Raw genomic sequence first — 14307 nt, 5'->3', positions numbered from 1 at the left:
ATGTCCAAGACGCTAGCAGAGAGGAAAAGAGAGAGTAGGAACATAAATAAGGGGAGAGAGAGAAGAAGAGGAGGGTAAAAAAAAGGGTGAGGAGAACCTCCAGCGGGGGGAGGAAATAGCTTGGTTATTTAGCATATGAAAAGCTACCGGGAGAGTATGTTGGGTTTCTGCTTTCTTTCACATTCATCTGACACTATCCACATTAAACCGTGATGTCCGAGTCTACCCTCAGCTCTCAAAGAGTATTCCTCCATACTGCGTAGGTAAATCACAGTCTCTGTCACCATTTTCAGTGAAATATGTGTGTTAGTCATCCAGTTCCTAGCTATGACCAGTTTTGTGGCAAGCAAAGTTAGAATAAATAAGGTTTTTGCAGGTTTGCATAATCCATCCAATCCCAGGTGAAAGAGGGCCATATCATCCGTAAGGCTCTGAACCAATCCCAGCTGTCGCAGGAGTCCCCCTATTTTAAGACAGAGACTTCTTATTGTGGAACAGCTCCACCAGATGTGAAACTGCATACCTGCCTGTCTGCACCCCCCCAGCACAGTGCCGACCTCTGAGGGACCATCTTATGCAGTGATACCGGGACCCTGTGCCATTTTAGGAGCAATTTAATAAAGATTTCATATACAGTGACACAGTGAACAGCAGATTTTGTACCCACTATAGCTTTCTGCCAGTCTGATTCTATGTGATCAGATCCTATTTCTCTCTCCCATGCCAAAGTGTGATATGATTTTGCAAAAGAGGGGGAGTTCAGGAGCATCCTGTAATTGGTCGTTAATGCTTTATAGAGAGGTTATCCTGTGAGCCATTTTTTCTCCCACTGCATCAGGCCCCGCAGATATCTTATTTTTTAAAAAATATTTTTTGGCCTAGATTAGACATTAGACAATGTTGGTATCTGTATTGTGTCCCTTTAATTCTTCAAGGAAATCCAGTTCTGATAGTTAGGGGGACATAAAAAAAAAAAACAATTTTTTCTCCACAAATATTTATCTACTTTAATTAATTAATTATGTTATTCTCTTTGTTCAGTAGCTTTGGTTCAAAAAACAAACAGACATACAAAGCAGTACTAGTATATCAACCAATCAGCAACCACAATCACTTTATGCACCACTAGAAACAAAGTTACTCAGTAAGTAGGATATATTGATTAGTTATCAAATACAAATAAAAACATTTCTTTAAATTTAATTTCTAAGGATTTTTTATTAAAAAAAGCAACATGCTTGTGGCTTCCTCTGCAAACTTAACTCGGTGGTTGATAAGAATCTTGCACTTTTTTCATTAGATAACAATTTCTGAGTGCCGGTCTATAATGTCAGTGTTTTCCAGCAATCACAAAGTGCTTCCGTCGATAATACCTAGGGCGGCAAATTTAACAGTGGAGAGTGAAAGTTAGTGAGTGAATGTTGGGCTACCTGCTACAAATATTATCTAAAGGGATATTATATATCTATGAAAGGGCAAGGATATGAAATCCCTCTAGGGCTATAGGGACCCCATTAGTGTTTAGACTGTTACTTCTGAGAGGGTAAACAGGGGCTGAGAGAGATTGGAGAGGAAAAGTGAAAGTGGAGAAAAAGATAGCGTTAAGAAATAGTGGAGAAAAAAAGATTGAAGAGATATGGTATAAACCATAAACAATATAAAAAAATGATGTTCACATTGGCTATAGAGGGGGGTGGGTTAATGGGTGTGGTATGGGTGGGATCAAAAGTGGCAAGTAACATTTTGGTATGGCTAGTAGCTTAGGGCTTGAAATTTTGAGCTGCAATACAAACACACACACACATATAAATATATATATACAGTATATATATATATATATATATATATATATATATATATATATATATATATATATATATATATATACAAACAAAAAGGTATCGGCGCACATCCATTTTCAAAAGCACAACATATTTTTTGAACTGCTGCAAAAAAATGCCTGCAAACAACATCAAGAGACAACTATTCTTTTTAAATAAAATTGGGATCTTAGTCACACAATATGGCCATATTTTGCTTAGCCAGTCACCACTTACAAGGTGCCCCAATATAGACTGGTCCTAACACTACAGTCCTTTAGCCACAGAGGGCTGAATCATTCCTGCTTTTACTCTTCATAATAGAATGAGACTCCCTAGCTTAATATTCACAACTCCATTACACTGTCATGAGCACACCTGAGCTTGGGTGGGGTGCTTAAACCAATGGGAGATGGTCAGTCTCCCTGATTATTTTTAAATACAGATACAAAATTTGGGTTTTTTAGCACACCTTACAAAAAGTTTATATACACATCTTTGGGAGTGCTGCCAATATGACCCAGTAATTACACAAACAAAAAGGTATCGGCGCACATCCATTTTCAAAAGCACAACATATTTTTTGAACTGCTGCAAAAAAATGCCTGCAAACAACATCAAGAGACAACTATTCTTTTTAAATAAAATTGGGATCTTAGTCACACAATATGGCCATATTTTGCTTAGCCAGTCACCACTTACAAGGTACCCCAATATAGACTGGTCCTAACCCTACAGTCCTTTAGCCACAGAGGGCTGAATCATTCCTGCTTTTACTCTTCATAATAGAATGAGACTCCCTAGCTTAATATTCACAACTCCATTACACTGTCATGAGCACACCTGAGCTTGGGTGGGGTGCTTAAACCAATGGGAGATGGTCAGTGTCCCTGATTATTTTTAAATACAGATACAAAATTTGTTTTTTTTAGCACACCTTACAAAAAGTTTATATACACATCTTTGAGAGTGCTGCCAATATGACCCAGTAATTACACAAACAAAAAGGTATCGGCGCACATCCATTTTCAAAAGCACAACATATTTTTTGAACTGCTGCAAAAAAATGCCTGCAAACAACATCAAGAGACAACTATTCTTTTTAAATAAAATTGGGATCTTAGTCACACTATATGGCCATATTTTGCTTAGCCAGTCACCACTTACAAGGTGCCCCAATATATATACAGTCATGGCCAAAAATATTGGCACCCCTGCATTTCTGTCAGATAATGCTCCACTTTGCCCAGAAAATTGTTGCAATTACAAATGTTTAGGCATTCTCATGTTTATTTCTTTTGTTTGTATTGGTATGACACAAAAAATGGAGAAAAAAAGCCAAATCTGACACATTCCATGCAAAACTCCAAAAATGGACTGGACTATTCTCAAAATTGTAAGAAATAATTGCATTCCAAGAACTGCTTGTGCAATGATAAATGCCGACAGTGTATGCTGTCGGCATTCATCTATGTCTGTTGGACATGAACCGCTGAGCGGATAATGTCGGACAGACGGATAATAAATCAGCCCCTATGGGCGCCATGTACTAAGCATCGAAGTGACCGTTCGTCTGTATTTCCGCGTCAAAATTCGCTCACAATCTGCATCTCGTAGTTATCAATCTGCGATCGAATAGAAAAACCACTATTTTTCATCAGCTATCGTAATTTTATGCAACTGATCGTTCCTAAGCCTTTTTCCACTTACTACATGTTCGATCGCACGTAAATTTGCTTTAATCGGAAAATATGAATGTAACAAGTAATCCGCCCGCTCCAACTTTCACTGTAACTTCGCGTGATTTGCTTTGCGACCATTTAGGTAGCGAATACAATAGAAAACTATAGGGGGTATCAACCTGACGCCAGGTTGAAGTACTTAAGTGAAAGGACTAGACTACAATTGTTTCATTATTGGTTTTTGGATCACTGAATGAAGATGGAGACACTTTTACACATGTTTCTTTTCCGATTGATTCAATTACGAGGAAGAAGGGCTATACAAGCACCGGTTGACAACAATGGATTGCAAAGAAGGAGAGTTAGAAGAATCAGAGTCCCTAGAGTTTTCCTTCCACGTATGGGTTTGGAAGGCATTTTTGATCGGGAGATTATCCAGAGATTCCGTTTGGACAGAGAAGCTATTATGGAACTTTATAATGAAATAGCAGAATACCTAGAGCCTATGACAGCGCGTTCACAAGCCATACCCGGACTATTAAAACTGTTGGCAGCCTTACACTTTTTTGCCACCGGTTCATTCCAAGCTGTGTCTAGCGTTATAATAGTATAATAATATAATATAATTATAATAGTATAATAATAATAATATAATTTGCTTCATTCTTTAGATATCCTTTGTTGAAGAAATAGCAATGCACATGGGTGAGCCAATGACAAGAGACATCTATGTGCAGCCACCAATCAGCAGCTACTGAGCATATCAATATATGTTTTTCAACAAAGAATATAAAGAAAATAAAGCTAATTAGATAATAAAAATAAATTATACAGTTGAAATATGTTATACTAAAGGCTCGGTCAGAATGAAAAGTGAGGAGGTAAGGGTATGTATGAAACAGATTTAATTGGTACAGGACATGAATACAATATAATAATATTTGACTCCTAAAAACAGTTAATAAAAACATATCAGTATACACATGGATCCATGATACAATATGAAACAATCTAAAAACGATAATAACAGTATAAATATATCATAACAGATACAAATGAATAAAAACAATGTGGACCTAAAAACCAACCGTTCAGGGTCTGATTAATAGGTATAAAATGATGATGTAAAAAACAATATTAAGATAAAATATGAGATGATCAAATAGTGAAAATATCTAATAGTGATATAAATGTTCCAAATAGTCCAATCGTGTGATAAAAAAGGTCCAGATATCCTTTGTTGAAGAAATAGTAATGCACATGGGTGAGCCAATGACAAGAGACATCTATGTGCAGCCACCAATCAGCAGCTACTGAGCATATCAATATATGTTTTTCAACAAAGAATATAAAGAAAATAAAGCTAATTAGATAATAAAAATAAATTATACAGTTGATTAGAATTGCATGCTCTTTCTAAATCAAACATTTTGGTTTCATTTAACTTCAAAAAGTGCTTTCCATGTTCCATGTAGGCCTTATTTTTTAAAATAAATTAAGCAATAGAAAAAAAAATGGAGTATTTTAGAAACTTGAAAATGTTTTTCATGCTCTCTTTATGAATCATAAATGCATAAATTTTGGTTCACTGGAACTTTAAATAAATAGATACACAGAGAAGTAATCAAATTACAAAATCAATTTTAAAGGGACAGTAAACCAAAAATTTTTCAATCAAGATTCTGTTACAGAATACAATTTTATAAAACATTAACGTAAGAGACACATTTTTGGTGCAAACAATTAAATAATATAAATATTAATTTGTAGATTAATTTACAATTACCTTGAATATCGCTATCACAGTCATCAGTTATGCCCTCAATGACCTCCGTGCCAAGCCTCTGTAAAACTTTTCTTTCAAAGTCAGTCAAATCTGCGACATAAGGTTGTCCACCTCCAGTACCTCGTGCATATTGCTTTTCTTTGGCAATTTTGGCTTTAGTTTGACGCTTGATATCGTTGAACCTTTTTTTGCAGGAGTCGATATCTTTTTTAGTTGGTCCTTGAGCACTCACAGCGTCACTAATTTTTTCCCAAATAAACTTCTTACGAGCACCGGGGGTTTCCTTGACTCGACTACCATAAATATTGTCATAATATGCGAGTACTAGATCAACAAGTACAACATTCTTATAAGTAGCTGAATCTCCGGAGCAAGCCATCTTCTCAAAGTGAATACCGAAAAGTAAATAAACAATATTCTAAGATTTCTGGGAGAATGCACATTCTTATGCATGTCAGCAGCCAGACATTGCCGCTTGTCTGCCGATTATGACACCTAGATGGTCACGTGGGTGAAGAACTAAACCAATTAGGTCGCAGACTGCTTAGTAACTTTGCTCTCTCGCGCCGAACGAAGCTTCAAAGTTATCAATAATCCGATTGTCTTCGAGACACAATAGACGCAAAATTTTACGGCTTGGTTTTTAGTAAATTCATGTAACGAAGTTCTATCCGCATGGTGCGAATGCCGGCGGGTTAATTCGATATGGCCTGTGCGAAAATTTTGACGCCTTAGTACATGGCGCCCTATGGCTAAAAAAGACCTATAACTTGTTGGGTGTTAGTTTTTTCCCACTTTTTGCTCTCCATTGAAGTCTATGGGGGAATATGTTAACGTGGTCATGAATTCTATATTCTGCTTTTTGCGCAAGTTGCGTTAGCGCTTGTGCAAACACTTTTTACGTTTAACATGTAATACACGCGCTACCTGATGCGCGCAAAAAGCTTATTTCTAGCAGCGTTAACTCAGGAGCAATAAATAGCACTCCACTCATAATCTAGCACTAAAAAGGTGATAATTCACGTGTGAAAATAAGACCATGTAGATTATGAACTTCTTTTTAATGTGTACTCCAGTTTGAAATAATGCTTTGATTTATATTTATACAGCCAAGTTTTTGGACTTTATTCAATTTGTTGGTTATAAAAAATTTGTGGAATCCATTTTTCTTTATACTTGGTTTAGCAAGGGCCCGATAATCTAAATATCTCCTTTCTAACGAGATTATAAGTACTTTGAGGTCCTCAAAACATTTTAGAAAGAATTTTTAATTTTGAGAGTGGTTTATTTAATTATGCAGGCTTATGGGTATTAAGGAGAAAAACATAATGCTCTAAAAAAGCCTAAAAAGATTTTGCAAGATTTCCCTCCCTGCTGGCGAGTTTTTGATCATCAAGCCCCATCTGAGACCCTCTCTTCTCCCAGATCCACAAACAAATCTGTATGAATTTCACCTCCATCCTAATCCTCCACAGTAGACTATATGTACTATTTACAGGTGGGAGTGGCACAAGGGGGGATACGCTGCTAACAGGTTTATATGCTTGCCTGAGTTACTTATGCTATCAATTGCTGTCTTATAATGAGTTAACACTAAATCCCACCATTTAAGATGATCCATATGGACAAGGTTCTCATGGGGAGAACCTTGTCCATATGCATTCATGGCTTCCAGATCAACATCCACTGCCAGAATTTAATAACCCTGCCCCTGCTTGCGATCAACCAATTACACACACAAAGAGGGTTTGTCAGTAATCCGGACAAGCAAGTTTAGTCTGTCTGAAATTTGCAACATCTGAGGTATGACCGCTGATTCTTTAGTTTTGTTTGTAGACTCGCATGAGTGAGCCTGCACAGAAATTGCCCCCAAAGTTACTTAGGCAGCTTCATAAATAGGGGTCTAAGAGTTAGGGTGACAATATTGCTGCTTTAAATTTAAAAAGGGACACATATGAAAAATACATATGGTCAGGGCTGTTTAAAGAAAAGTTTTGTATATTTTTCATATGTGTCCCTTTTTAAAGCGGCAATATGGTCACCCTACTAAGAGTGGACATGTGCATGGTTCTTTAACCACATACTATTTATATTATATATAAGTCTGACTTCCTGCCACAAATTTCTTCTTTATTAATCCTCCAGATTTTGTTTGAGAGTTATTGTAACAGAGATGGGTTGGGTGCAAATTGTTTTTTCCTCTCTCCTTTCTATTGAGATGTACAACAAACACTGCCTTGCAAATATAGGGTAGCTGCACCTTTAAGGTTTGAGTTGCAACCTTTTCTGGAAATAAAAATACCAGGCATGCTAATTGTCATGCATTTACATTATTGATTACACAGCATAACATATACAGTAAATTAAAGCTGCTTGGGTTATATGTTCATAATTAGATTTCAACACATATAGGTCCATTATTTCTATGTTTATTTATGATTATCTATAATGACCTGAACCTTACAAATACCACCCTTGTCAGTAAAATACAGGCTGAGTGACAACTAGGGTTGCCACCTCAGCCATGTTTTTCTGGAAAGTTATGAGTTACACATGTTGCAGGTGGTACAGGGAGGAACATGCATTGTGCAACGGAACAGTATATGAGTAGTGTTGCTGGACAACACTATTCATTTTTGTCCCAGCACACCATGCAGCAAGTATCAGTTATAACGGTCCGGAAAAATATGGCTTAGGTGGCAACCCTTGTAAACTTACCTTTTTGCCGATTGAGTATTTTACTTTTTGAACACAATCAATAGGAGTATAATTCATAATTTTTTATCAATCTTATATTCAACCAAGTTATCGGCGCTTCACAAATTAGACATTTTTGTTTTGTTTGTTTTTTTACTCTCAATGAGGTTTTTAGCTTGTCCAATTAAAAATTAGGCGTCCAAGGAGGCGGATGACGTGGGGTGATGGCCGCCCAATGGCCAGGTTTTAAATTGGTCAAACCAAAAAAACGTGATCAAGAATAAAAAAATAACACAAAAAAGGGTTGAATTTGTAAAGCGTTGGGAATCTATTTATAGCGCTGATAACTTGATAATAAGATTGATAAAAAATGATGGATTAAACTCCTATTGATTGTGTACAAAAAGTAAAATACTCGATCGGCATTAAGTTAAGTTAACCTTCACTTAAGTAATGATTAGGGCTGCACAGCACCCACAATACCCTCCTGTAATCATCACTTGTTGCGTGTCTCCAGATTGAAGGGTAATTAAAAAAAAAGTCATAACTAGTCCATTTGAAAAGGAGGAAATAGAGTAGGTGGCAAGAAAATGAAGCCTGGCAGTTTCAGAACAGAAATTAAAAGCCAGTTTTAAATGTTATCTACTTTCTATTTAAACAACACCGATAAAAAAAAAACACTTTACAAAACTTGGTAAATCTGAAGTCTTTTTATTGCAACTAATATGGCAAATTAATATTTATATACTGTATGTAGCTCTTTGATTTCATAAAGTATCCTTTGTAATAAATTATAATTGCACTGTTGTGAGAATTCTGTACACTAATACTGTAAGTGAGATGTGTGGTGCAGCAGGAACTGAAGAGAAATATACAACCTACACAAAAATGTCACCTTTTATGTCTTATCATACTACACAGTTTTCAAAACAAAATCTTCATTGTTTGTATCGAACCAAACAGAGCAAATGCAAAAGCACACACAGAAACGCTACCATTGTTTTTCCTATATATTTTGTGTTTCATTTTAGAAATCTTCAAATTGTTTGTCAAAAGGTACCATCTATATCAGGGGTCGCCAACCTTCGGACCTCAGGGACCACTAAACTCACAATTTTGAACACCGTGGACCACTAATATAATTTTTTCTTAAAAAGGTACAAACCTCTATAATGTGTATGTATATATATATATATATATATATATATATATATATATATATATACATACACACATACTGTACATAACTAGTATAACCATAGCTAAGTTTACATTATGTATATATTTACACATTTTTAAGAATTATTTTTTGGAATTAACTAACTAAATGAAAAAACTGAAAGAATAATTCCAAATGACAGATGAAGGGTGAGTGCCAACTTTTGAGCTGGAAATAGAGAGGCAGAAAGTGGGGGAAAATGTATTATGTTTAAAAGGACCACAAGACTTCCAAGTTACCTCCCCAGTTAGGAGCGATTCTGAAGCATATCAACTACTTCCCAAAAATCCCACCGCAAACTATAAAGATCTTCTTGTGGATCTTTTGGATGATGGTTTGGAGATGGGCATCATTGATCAGCAGACATTTGATTGCCTCACAGTAGATAGTCCAGTGATGCCCATCTTCCACCATTTTCCAAAGGTCCATAAAAGCCTGACAAATGTACAAGGTAGGTCCACAGTGGCCGGAATAGGTTCCCTTTTGGAACCACTGTCCAAATGGGTAGATGACTATCTCCAACCTTTAGTCTCTTGTCTACCTAGTTATATACGTGACACTGCACATGCGCTATCAAAATTTGAGACCACACAGTGGGAACCACAATTCAGCTGGCTCACCATAGATGTGGTCTCACTATATTCAACAATACCCCACGAGTTCGGTATTAAGGCGGTTTCTTTCTTTTTGGAACAACATACCAATATTTCGCAGGAACACAGAAACTTTTTGATTCGAGCAATTGAATTCCTGTTGCAACATAATTTTTTCATGTTCAATGACGATTGTTATCTCCAGAGGCGTGGAACCGCGATGGGGGCTAAATTTGCCCCCTCCTATGCCAACCTCTTTATGGGGTGGTGGGAGCGGTTCCACGTCTATGGAGATAGCAATATCTTTTCATCTTCAATAGTGAAATACATGCGTTTCATTGATGACCTGTTGATTATCTGGTCTTCAGGTCATTCTCAGGCACAGGCATTTGTTGAACATCTTAACACGAATAGGATAGGACTGAAGTTCACGTTTGAATGGAACAAGAAATCCATTAACTACCTTGATGTCACATTGACATTTGATCAATGTTCCAAAAAGATAAACTCTACTCTTTTTAGAAAACCGATCTCGGGCAATACCCTGTTACACGCTCGCAGCAGTCATTCTGGGCATGTGTTTAAGGGTATTGCCAAAGGTCAATTTATGCGAGCTAGACGAAACTGTACTCGTTTTGAAGATTTTCAGGGAGAGAGTCAAAACCTTAGTGAAAGGTTTGCAGACAGACAGTATTCTAAAAAATTGGTCAAAAGATCCTATATTTAAGTTAGCCAAATGAACAGAGAGGATTTGTTTACACACAAGACAAAGACACTGACTAACAGCACTGACACTAAGACAAAACCAACATAGGTTACTACATACTCCAATCAATATTACCAAGTGTGTAATATAATAAGAAAGAATTTGCCGATTCTAAGAGGGGACACTAGACTGCGCGGCGTCATCAAAGATGGATGTAACTTTGTTTACAAAAAGAATCTGACGCTGGGCAATCTTTTAGGCCCTAGTATGCTTAAGAAGGAAAAAAGAAATCACTCTTGGCTACACTTCAATGGTACCTACAAATGTGGAAAAAGGTCGTGCAAATCTTGTGACCACATATATGTATCTAACACCTTTACTTCAGCCACAACTATGGAAGTTTTTGAAACAAAAGGATGTGTTAAGTGTGGTAACAAATATGTGGTATACTTGATAGAATGCACCCAGTGTGTCCGCCAATATGTAGGTAGAACCACTAGGGAAGTGGGGACTAGGATAAAAGAGCACCTTTCATACGTTAATCAAGAGAGAGCGGTCTCAGCTCTATCTAAACATTTTTTGGAGGTACATCATGGAAATTTGAGCACTTTTAGGTGGCAGGCTATCGAGCAGATTGTAAGTCCCCCTAGAGGTGGTAACAAATTTCATATCTTATCCAGACAGGAGATCTACTGGATTCATAAACTCGGTAGCCTGCTACCTACAGGATTTAACTCAGAATTTGACATTATTAATTACTGGCATAGATAGTATATCATGTTAGATATTCTTTGAAAGTTCAAATGATGAAAGGGAATTGAAACTTAAGTTTTAAACATGTACTATTTACTAAATAGGCTTGCATCAGTAATATGGCTGTAAACTATAGGAGATTTATGATTTTTATCATACTGGCATTAAATATTAAAAATAAAAGTCTGACATATGTTTTAAATTCCATCAAGTGTAAAGCCAGAAATTATATGTGTTAAATTATAACTAATTATCATATTTAATTATTTTAACACCTATATCCCAAGAGATAGGCATGTCAATTCAAGTTTCATACTGTATTGTGCAATTATTTCTATCTAACTCAAATTTATTAATATCTAATGTTATCATTATAATCTTTTGTAGTAGTTAGGTTTAAATATATATTTTTGCTATCCACTGTTATTAATATGCCTTATTTATACTGAATAATATGTAGCATGGTTAGCCTTTGTTTGAGTTACTACATCTTTATCCCTTTCATTTAAGACTAACAAATCTTCAGATACACTTCTTCAATAATTGACTTTACTATGCATGTACTAACTATAAAATATTAAGTCTTTCTTGCTATTACTATTATCATCATCTCATGTAAATTGTATATGCACTTAATGCATTCAAGTTATATAAACACTTTTTAGTATTCTAATAATATACTGTGACCTTAATTTAAAATATGCTGTCACCTAAAGGGTTAAAGCACGTATGTGCAGTGTACAAACTACACCAATTGCAGATGGGTTGTGGCTTTAAATAGCATACACCTGTAGTCTGCATTTTATGTCTAAGACTACGGTCTGAGTGACCGAAACCGGTCAGACTTTCTTTTTACTGCTTTTTACCCTTTATTTGTTTTTTTCGTATGGAGTCTGCCTTTTTTAATAGTTATTAATAAATTTACTATTTTAAATATACCTTATATCTGAGAGACTTTGGACTTTTTATTCTAAATACTTCCTACAGTCGTGGATGCTTGGAACTTCTTGGGAGATTTTTTACATATATATATATATATATATATACATACACACATACTGTACATAACTAGTATAACCATAGCTAAGTTTAAATTATGTATATATTTACACATTTTTAAGAATTATTTTTTGGAATTAACTAACTAAATGAAAAAACTGAAAGAATAATTCCAAATGACAGATGAAGGGTGAGTGCCAACTTTTGAGCTGGAAATAGAGAGGCAGAAAGTGGGGAAAATGTATTATGTTTAAAAGGACCACAAGACTTCCAAGTTACCTCCCCAGTTAGGAATTATTTAAAACTACTTATGATCATAGACAGACATTGGAGTCATAAATTAAGTTAATATCAGAAAGCTCTTGTATTGTACCACAAACAAGTTTTTAGCTTCAGGTGAAAACCAAATGACAGCTTTTGTGTAAAAACCATATAGATCAGGGGTTGCCAACCCTTCGAATAAACTCACAATTTTGAACACCGTGGACCACTAACATTATTTTTTTTTTTTAAAAAAAGGTACAAACCTCTATAATGTGTGTGTGTGTCCAACTTTTGAGCTGGAAACAGAGAGGCAGAAAGTGGGGAAAAATAATTGTGTTTAAAAGGACCACAAGACTTCCAAGTTACCTCCCCAGTTAGGAATTATTTAAAACTACTTATGATTATGGACAGACATTGGAGTCATAAATTAAGTTTATATCAGAAAGCTCTCAATATGAATGTGAGCTAACCACGACTGATGTTACTGGCAATTAATATAATACTGGTGGGATATGGTTGATCTGCTGGATGGCAATTACTGGAATTCAGGTGGAATGGCTTTATGCGCAGGAAAATTATTAGAATGAAAAATAATTAATATTTAATTAAAAAAAAGAAGATGATGATGGGGAGGAAGACAAACAGTGATGTAAGTCCATCTGAAGGAATTAGGAAAACAACTACAAAGAGACAGGTAAAGGGAAGAAAAAAAAATAAATATGAGAGAATTTTTTTTGTAAGATTTTCTTTTTTAATATACTTTAGTTCCACTATTTCAATTCAAGCCAAGACTATACCAACCTCTGCTGGCTATAGAATGGAAGCATCTTCCTCTGAGCACTGCGCTGAGCAGGAGGAGTTAAAAATACAATCTAGCTACGCAAGTTGTGCAGTACTACACAACGTGCGTAGGGAGATTGTAATTTAACTCCTCCTCCGTCGGTTTTCACTGATGTCCAGCCAGGCACTGAAGGGAGTTGTGGCACGACGGGGGTTACACCATCAGAGGAGATTCATTCATGATTGATGGTGTCAAGGACCACCAACATCTTCTCATGGACCACCAGTGGTCCACGGACCACTGGTTGGCGATCACTGATCTATAACTTGAAATAGTGGACTTAAAGTATATAAAAAAAAGAAAATCTTAAAAAAAAAATTCTCTCATATTTAATTTATTTTCTTCCCTTTACCTGTCTCTTTGTAGCTGTTTTCCTAATTCCTTCAGATGGACTTACATCACTGTTTGTCTTCCACTTCCTCCCCTCCATGTTCTTTTTTTATTAAATATTATTTTTAATTCTAATAATTTTCCCACGCATAAAGCTATTCCACCTGAATTCCAGTATCTGCCATCCAGCAGATCAGCCATATCCCACCAGTATTATATTAATTGCCAGTAACATCAGTCGTGGGGTTAGCTCACATCCATATTGAGAGCTTTCTGATATAAACTTAATTTATGACTCCAATGTATGTCCATAATCATAAGTAGTTTTAAATAATTCCTAACTGGGGAGGTAACTTGGAAGTCTTGTGGTCCTTTTAAACACAATTATTTTTCCCCACTTTCTGCCTCTCTGTTTCCAGCTCAAAAGTTGGACACACACACACATTATAGAGGTTTGTACCTTTTTTTAAAAAAAAAATAATGTTAGTGGTCCACGGTGTTCAAAATTGTGAGTTTATTCGAAGGGTTGGCAACCCCTGATCTATATGGTTTTTACACAAAAGCTGTCATTTGGTTTTCACCTGAAGCTAAAAACTTGTTTGTGGTACAATGCATAG

The sequence above is a fragment of the Bombina bombina genome, chromosome 6 (genome assembly GCF_027579735.1).
Source record: "Bombina bombina isolate aBomBom1 chromosome 6, aBomBom1.pri, whole genome shotgun sequence".
In the NCBI taxonomy this organism is placed as follows: Eukaryota; Metazoa; Chordata; class Amphibia; order Anura; family Bombinatoridae; genus Bombina; species Bombina bombina.
This window is presented reverse-complemented; position numbering follows the sequence as displayed.